The sequence below is a fragment of the Telopea speciosissima genome, chromosome 2 (assembly GCF_018873765.1).
Source record: "Telopea speciosissima isolate NSW1024214 ecotype Mountain lineage chromosome 2, Tspe_v1, whole genome shotgun sequence".
NCBI lineage: Eukaryota > Viridiplantae > Streptophyta > Magnoliopsida > Proteales > Proteaceae > Telopea > Telopea speciosissima.
Window position 1 is genome coordinate 58,946,159 of NC_057917.1, and position 9,681 is coordinate 58,955,839.

Here is a 9,681-nt window from a genome sequence, read left to right on the forward strand (position 1 = left end):
AATGTAAGCACCTTTTCAAACAACATATATCTCTATATTGTGTTTGTTTGATTGCTCTGTTTTTGTTTTTTAACATTTTGTATTCTATATTATAGATAGGTTTTAGTTTCTACATAAGCGCCTAAGTGCAATTGGATAAAGGCTGTGAAATAGAATGAGAACCATGATATGTTGGGAGAGAAATGATGACTTTTCACAGCAAAAGAAGTAACACTACCAGAACAATATGGATACCTAAAAGATGCATCAGTCTTGGACTGATAGTTGCGAACTTGGGACCCCTCCCTAGTAGTAATGGTGCTTGAGGTATTTTTGTCTCGTGTTCGAGACCCTCCGATCCTCTCCTATATTGCCTATGCAAGTCAGGCCTTTTCTGTTAATAAGTGCTGGCCGGTCCCTTCGTCGGCCTCTCCTGGTCCATTGTGGGTCTGTTGTCCTGGCTTCTTCGTGGGTCTGTCCCTAGTAAGGCCCCTCTGTGGGTCACTCTTAATAGGTTAAATTCTAATAAAAACAAAAAAATAAAAACCACTTTCCATGTGGCATCGATCTGTCATTCCACTTTGCATTATTAAATGAAAGCTTAAAAAAACATAAGAGTTTGTGTACACAAAAGTATGTCTCTTTATCACAGGCAAAATGAGAAAGAAAATTTGAGAGGATAAGAATTGAAGGACCCTGGTTCGCTATGATTTTGCAGCTCTTCAATAAGTTAGAGATCTTCAAAAAAATGGGACCAACAATTTGATAGATATCTGGTCTCAAAGGTTTTTTCTCATTTTATCGCATTATTGAGAGGAGGGATATATATATATATTTAGGGAGAGGATTCCTTACACTGTCTAAGTGTGGTTTTAGGCGAATGAGGGACATTTATGACATATCACTCTTTCACATGAATAGTGATATGTGAAGGGGTGTACAATTTTTTTTCCATATATATATTAGGAAAAAGAATATCAACCAGTCATGTGATTCAAGCACTACACGACTAGACAACGATCTCTTACCCTATATATTATTTAGACAACAATGCATTTAATACACATGGGTCCACTGCTGTACACATGGTTTTAGTGCACGGTATTGGATTGGATATCGATTATCTGCAAAGATTAAATGTATATGTAATATAGACAAGAATCATACAATAAATAATGTATCATATTGTGTTTTGTTACAATATATTGAATTGTTTAAAAGAATAAGAGGAAGGTAGAACTAAGGGTGTTAATCATAGTTCGGCTTCAACTAAGAAAGGTAGAAACCATAATGATAATATTGTTTATTAATTAAATGGTTCTAATATCCCAAATTGAAATCAACTAATAATCGGTTTTATCAGTTTTAGTTTCCATTTTGTTGTTAATTCGAGTTAGCAATTTTGAGTCTAATTGGGAATGAATCTAAACATAGATTAAATTAATCTAGCTACATGCCGTATATCTATTATAAAAACGTATATAGAATGTTAGGTCGAACCAGTTTTTTTAATCTATTTTTTTATGTTTTTTAATATATAATTGGTTCAATAGTATATCGGTTCTAATTTGTTTTAAAACCAAATCGAATCATTTTAATTTTTAAAATAAAATTTGAACTGATTAACAAACGGTTTATTGGTTTTAATTTAAATGATTCGATTGATTTTTGTAAACAGTTTCATATTGCAATTGACTCCTTACCTAGAACATGACCGAAGGAGTAACCGTGGAAAGATATAATTGGCTTTGGATTAACAACTAATTTTTATCAAAAATAAATAAATAAATAATTAACAACTAATGATATCAAATATCAAATATTTGAATGGTGAAACAACATTGATGCAACTCATCCACACGTCACAAATTCCTCCAAAAATCATTTAATGTCGTCTCTGTCGAATATAGTGATTGTATTCATCAACATCATCAAAAGAGAGAGAGAGAGAGAGAGTGGCGAGTCATCGTCCAGGTGGTGGTCTGACATAAAGAGATTTGAATATTGTGAAGTAATTTAAGCATAAAATTAATGAATCATACTATGAAATTATGGGAGAGAGTTATAGAAACTTAGCTGAAACAAGAAACTAATATTACAAAGAGACGTACAATTTGGTTTTATACCAGGAAGATCTATAATAGAAGCTATTTACTTATTTAAAGTATTCACGGAACTATTCGGAGATTGCATGAAAGATCTCTATATGATCTTTATTGACCTAGAAAAACTTATGATCGACATATTCCCTAGAGACTTAATCTAGCAAGTACAAGAGGAATAATTATCACCTCTAAATCGCGGGCACCTCCAATCCTTACAATTCCTCTAATAGGAGAGAGTGGACCCCGCCTTGGGCAGTGTTTTTGGGCAGGAGTTAGGATGGTCATTTCCGCCCCACGTGAGGAATTGGAGGGGGCAGGGGAATTGGAGGGGATAACGATTCATACTAGAGTATTTGTGGTTCTATGTCAACCACAAATGCAGTAGGTCCCACAATTTTAATAGGGTTTAATCTTCTTCATACTTAACTTCTTTAGACACACCTAACCTGTCCAGAATTGGGCATAATATTGGATCTTTGATGTGAAGAGTTGATGGTGAGGGGAGTCCTTCTCAGCTCTCGCTCTGATGGCCACCTTGAAAAAGAGATCACATTTTTATACCTTATCATGTTCAAGATAAGCCGGCCATCGTGGGGGTGAAATGACCAATTAAAACCAACTTCATACTTTCAATGAGATCTAGATAGACTCTATTCACTTATCAAGTGAAGGTAAAAATTAATCATTTCATGCCCCCTTAACCACAAGAATACCTTGACCCACCACCACAACTTTAAAAAGAAGAAATTCCCTAATCTACTTCAATAATTGTACTTAGTTACATTAATGGAGAGATTAATTCAACCTTCTCATACTACTTTATATATATGATGGAGAATTTGTGATGATGATATGTGTGCTATATATCTTAAGATAAACGCAAATATTATTGTTGTGTTTGATTTTGGAAGAAAAAAAATTGAAATAATAACTACTTTTATTGAATAATTGCAATTTTAAAGCTCTCATTGTTACTATAAATTTTTCGACTGTCAATTTCATCAATCAACAAGTATTATTTTGTGTCGCTAACATTATCTCAAGTCTATTGTTGATGTTTCATAATAATTCTTGTATTCTTATAATAATTTTATTATATTAAGTATGTGATATTTTGACAATAATTTTATTTTATGCAATCCAAGAGAATCAATCCCTTGACCTCTTGGAGAGCATGCATTCAATTGGAAAGTCATCAACCACTCGAACTAGCGATTGTTTGCAATATACATTTAGTTGGGGTAAACCGCGAGAAAATTTATAATTTCCATTCCATATACTTGAGCCTGGCAATATTTAGCTTTGAGGATTTTATGACTCTAACAATTTTTCATTCAAAATCTTCTTGTGATTATGAAAAAAGATACCCAACTAAAGCTGTATATTAGTTCTCTAATAAACTTAAGTTCATTGATAGATACGAAGTTGGGCCTTGCAACTCTATATATACATCTAAAAAAATGCTGCCAAACCTTTTTTGAAAAAGTGGCATTTCAAAAAGATATAATTGAAAGATTACAAGAGTTATGTCCTTAGGCATTTATAGAATTTGTTTATTTTGGATTAATAATATATCACAATATCATTTTTCCTAAAAAATTACATAACTTGGACTGTAACAAAGTCAAATTTCCGTTTATGTATCAACTGGTATACTGTGAGTCTATGTGTTTTTCACATTATACTTAAACAAGTTAAGGCATTACAATCTCGTGCATCAATCAAAATAAAAAAAAAAAGAATTTAAAGGTCGATCTTATGAAACTAAAAAAAGATAGTTAAGTTTCAATTAAAAAGAAAGAAGTGACACAAAAATATATGGATATGAACGTGGAACACTTTCTAGTTAATGAAAGAAAGATAAGATAACGTTTACCAAAAGGAAAAAAAAAGACAAGACAACTATATCAATATTCTTCCCATATCCCTCAAGAGTCAAGATATCGATCTAGATATTTATTATCTAACTAGTACTATGAAACACATAATAGAAAGAATACTTTACATGAGTTTCTTCATTGAAGTTAAAATCTCTCTCACTAACTACTTTAGCTTGTCTCCTCTTTGTGGCTTTTTATATATATATATATATATGCACGTGGCATAAAAAGACATGGATATTGAAGGCTGCTACCTCTTTTTTTTTTTTCTATTCCAAGAGAAGTTTTATTTATTTTTTTGGCTACAGGTCAATAAAATTATATTGAGATATATATAAAAGGATGTACAAGATTTAACGACAATGGAAAATTGCTTTAATCCGGCCTACACCTTCGACATTGTCATTAGCAATGAGTAAGACATTAAAATTGACTTTGAAATCCACCTTTGACGTTGCTATCAACGGAAGATTTTTATGCTAACAAAGAAAAAAATACATGAAATAAATATCTCAATGCTAAAATCTTAATCTAGATCGTACCTGTCTATCCCATAAAATATCGTGTCGACCAAAGAGAGGATGGAACGACCACGGACCACTTAAAAGGGTCTTGGATTAAAGCACTTTTCTTTGCCAGAGAATCTGCCATAGGATTCACTTCTCTAAAGCAGTGAGATTTTCCACGAGATGGAAGAAAGAAATTGCTTGATAGAATACCATATATTGTTGCTTAAAATATCAAAGGATGGACTGATCTTGAATGCAAATAACAATGCGCTAGAATCTCATTCAATCCACAAATTAGTGATCCCTTTTTTGCTTTGCCAAATAAATTTAAGCCAATTAATAAAGCTGAAAATTCAGCGAAGAAATTATATTTGACACCCAAATATTTGGGAAAAGTATCCTAATGGTGAACCATCTAGCTAGCAAGGTTCCTGAAAATACCCCCGGCCCACGCATGACCAGGGTTACCAAAATAGCAACCATCAATATTTAAGTTGGCCCACCCTACATCTGGTTTGATCCATTTAACTTCTACAACAGTTGAAGTTCTATTTTTTTCAATAAAACTCCTTGTATTCCTTTCAGACCATGGATGCATGGCAATAAAGACGAACCCATATATATATATATATATATATATATATATATATTGGAATTTTTAAATGTTTTTGAAATTAAAGATTCAAATTATTGTTTTATTTTATATAAGAGGTATGTTAGAGGGTTGGGTCTTTTCCTAATAAACACACAATTGATCAATGGGTGTGTTTATTGAAAGACATGTTTGAATGGTCAACAAACAAGTTTTGTTAGAAAAGATGTGGTTTATGGACATATCTTTTGGAGACATCCGTTGGTAGAATCTCTTCTTCTTCTCATACAAAGAAAAGAGGTTTTGCCCATTTCTCTAACAATTGGAGACAACCTTTTTTTTTGTTTTGTTTTTGTCTCTCTTTTCTTTGTTTATATCCAATTGAGTGCAACTCTCTATGCCCTTGGTGGCCTAGTAAATGAAATGCATCACTACTAGATAGTCTCATGTTTGGGATGTTATGTTATCTTGGAGGCTGATTCGTAAGAACCCGGATTGTACCATAGGGGATGTTTACACTCTTAAGAAAAGTAATTATTTGGCACAACTCAACTCCATCAATTTCTCAAGTGTTTTCACGTTTTTTAGATTTGTAACACTTTATACGATGCTTAAGATTGTCGTCATCAACCTTTATTTGTCCACAAATAAAATAAGTAATCCATCTCCCTTGTCACATATGTTATCATGTATGGTTTTGAATGATTTTTCCAACACAACCAATTGTCTTTGAGAGGCATCGCAGTCGATTTCCTTTTCTACCATGTGAGGTCTTTGCAAAAATATAAAATTAGCCAATGCAACTCTATATACATCCACATAACGCTGCCAAACCTTTTTTGAAAAAGTGCACTCCAAAAAGATATGATTGAGAGATTCCAAGACAAGTTATGTCCATAGCATTTTCAGAATTTGTCTACTTGGATTAATAATATCACAATATCATTTTCCCTTAAAAGTAACATTTCTTGGACTGTAAACAAGAAGTCAAAATTTCCATTTATGTATCAATTGGCACACTGTGAGTCTTGAGAACATTTTCCCTCCTGTTATTAGAAGTTAGAAAGAAAAGACGTTGCGGATCCAAGGGTTGCTCTGATGGTTTGCTACTCCATTGGGAGAACTGTGTCAGGAGCTTGATCGGTGGTTCAAGTCTCCTTAGCGGCATCAAGTCTACTTTTCTTTCCAAGAAGTGAAGCCCTTGTGGATACCATATGGATCCATTTTGGGTCGACATTGGTGGCAATACAAGACCTACGATCAATCAAGCTCCACAAACTCACAAACAAAGCCAAATTCAGATTAAAACTTCACTGGTTATAGTTATCCTCTTGACTCTATCTTGATCCACGCCTTATCAATCGTTTTACACACCTACCTACCTTGCAACACTAGGGATTTCTATACATTCCTAACTGCCATTCTTCTTGTTGAATCTCCTTTCACAGAGTACATAATGATGGTTGAAGGGTTACATTAGAAGATACTGAAACAAGTATATATATATATATATATATCTTTCGCATCATACTCAAACAAAGTTAGGTCATGGGTGGATGGAGGGGGGGGGGGTGTGTTTATGTTTATTTGAACTCCGAGGCTTGAAAGGTTAATTAACCCTTTTGAGCTAGCATGTGTGCTTGACCAAAAAAATTAGGTCATGCGTATTGTCAACTGTTGGAGCTTTTTGTATTTCATGATTTGATCAAAATCTATCCAAGTGTAAGGTGGTTATTAGTTCCCACAATTGATGAGGCTCTACATCATCACTGCCTGTTTTGATGTCATTTGTTCATACTAGCTAGAGTTGAAATTAATTAACTTGTTTGAAAGGTATATATGCTTATCTCATAGACTAAATCAATTATAAATAAGCCCGACCGAGACCAACCGGTTGGCACCCCTAAGATTATTCATGGATGTAGTCAAACTCATTTAGCAACAAAGCCCCGTGCCATTTTAATGTTTAGAAAAAATCATTTTTTGGATTAGTTTAATTTGATTGAAAAAGATTAAGAATGGAGGATTATATATGTTTATCTACGAAGGACTTCTACAAGTTCTCATTTGGAAATGAGATCTATCCTTGAGGATGTCATGTACTTATCTTTTTATTTTGCTTTTTGTAATTTCCAATTTGTCATAAAGGAGATTAATAGCATAACTGACTCCGTGGCCAGAAGGGCATTGTCAAAGATGACAGTGTAAGACTATTTAGATAGAAAAGAATATTAGAATAAAACACATGGAATAGAAGACAAGAGTTCTTGATTATCAAATTAACAACATTAATTATAGCCAAAAACTTCTTTTTCCCTTAAATTAGTGATAAGGTGCCATCAAAGAGACCCACAATAATTCATTCATTTCTCTGTTTATGACAGTTGAGTCATAACTAACCCTAAAACCCCTTTAACCCTGAATCTGTTATTTTAATTTTCTCTACAAAATCTAATTCGTTAATGAAAACAGAAACTGTCGTCTTAACCTGAAGGCTGCAGTGTTGAAGCATATATGCCCCATACATATATATATATGCATGCATGCAGTAAGGGGTGTCTAAACATGCAAGCATCGAACTGGCCAAACCGACCAGAACCAAACCGAGCCCTTATAGGGCAGGTTTTGGTTTCAACATTTTAAAACTCTCGGTTTAGGCTTGGTTTGGGCTATACCGATGGTTTCCGATAGACCCAAACCGACAGCCCGGAGGCGAAAAGCCCGATCCTGTACAAATCGAAAACACCTTAAGTATATAGTTACTCCCATGCCTTTGCACTCTTTCAAACTTGTTTGGATAAAAAACCAAAATGGAGCCCAACCCATTTGAAAAGATAAAAACTAAGAAATGGAACCCAACCCATTTGAAAAGAGAACAACTTAAAACGGAGTCCAACCCATTTGATAAAGCCCCCATAAGGCAAATGAGTTTCGATCTAAAACCGGGCTGCTATGGTTTGATACCGGTTTTTTAAACCAATCCAAACCGTTTCAAACCTATTAATTCAAACCGAACTCGAACCGAATCCAAAACCATAAAAAACCGATTCAACCGATCCAACGGATTGACAAGCCTACAGTGATGCATGCAGTGTGGACTGAGTCCTCGTTTGACTATTAGCTCTTAGGTAGGTAGCTGTACGTGGGGACAGCTGCTGTAATCTGGAAACACTAAATGTCGGCTCATGTGTTATTATTGAGAAGATAGGGTTACTAGGAAAACCCAAAGACATGGTTTTTGACCGTAATACTGGATACTCAAAAATAAATAACGAACGCTTCATTAATTCACTGATGAAGAAGAAGAAGAAGAAGGAGTGGTCACCATCTAGCTATATCTGATATGATATGATATTATTATGATGGATATTATTGCAGGTGAAAGAAACTATAAGAATCCAATAATACACCTGAGTACCTGACCAGGTGTTCCATCAAACAAACAGCTTCGCTTATTACTTACACTGATTGCGTTTGTAGTAGTAGTTGCATGTTTTATATATATAATTGGTTTTGGTTCATGTCCTCCTCAGTTTCGTTGCAAGTCCCAAACACCCAATGAAGTCACTTTCAATCTGAAACAATCAATAAAACACAACTGGATCCATGGTTTGAGGTATCGGTATCGCATCGCCTATACATACGTACCAGTTTTGTAGGTGATCAATCTCGATACCATGTCAATGACACAGTAAAAAAGACAACTGCGGAGGAAAGGAGAGTGAGGAAGGCGGTGGGGGATCATTTCCCTGTCCGGTCTATTTCTCCAAGTTTCTCTAATAAAAAATCAAAATGATCATCCTACCCCCTGCTCGAACACATTACCCTGGTCCCTATTAGAGGGGCGTGCTTGGGGAAATGGACTGGGCAGGAAATAGAGTAGATAATTTTTCGGCGGTGCGAAATGAACTATTTAGTTAATGGGCCGATGTTCTCTATGGGGGAGTGTGGCTCCTGTGAGTATGTGGGGCCAATGAGAATGCACGAGTTGGCATATTGGGAGGTGGGATTTCTGCCTTTCAATTCATGGAGGATGGGGTGGTCATTGTGCCCTCTCTGTGTTTGAGCATGGGCGGTAATTTTTAGGCCAGATAGTTTTACTGTTCTTACATTATTTTGGTATCTCTAAAATGACACCTAATTTTACCACAATATTTGAAGGGTGATGTGGTAATTTCAAACATATTGATATCAAGAAAATGGTAAACATATTAAAATTTTTAGACTCATATTTGATCGTATATGTCCCTATGTATGCATATTCCCTTTGTATTTTCAACCATAACTTTCATTGTTTTTATTGAATTTTTAAAACTTTATTTTTGTCACTTGGCCAACTCTGATGAAATCTAATATATATTTTTTGGTGAATGAAATTTGATATATGAATAGAAGCATTTGTGTTTTTTTTTTTTTTTTTTCCGGTTGGGAGGGGGGGGGGGGGAGGGTGGAGTGGGTTTTGTCCAATCTTCCATGCAACAAATATTGGGCGAGTCTAAAGAGCATGGTTCGTAATCTCGGATTGGATTGGCCGATATCGATCGAGGCCAATCTCGAGATTTGACCGACACGAAAAGGTTTGATTAGATCGTTCTTTGGATCGACCGGTCCGATCC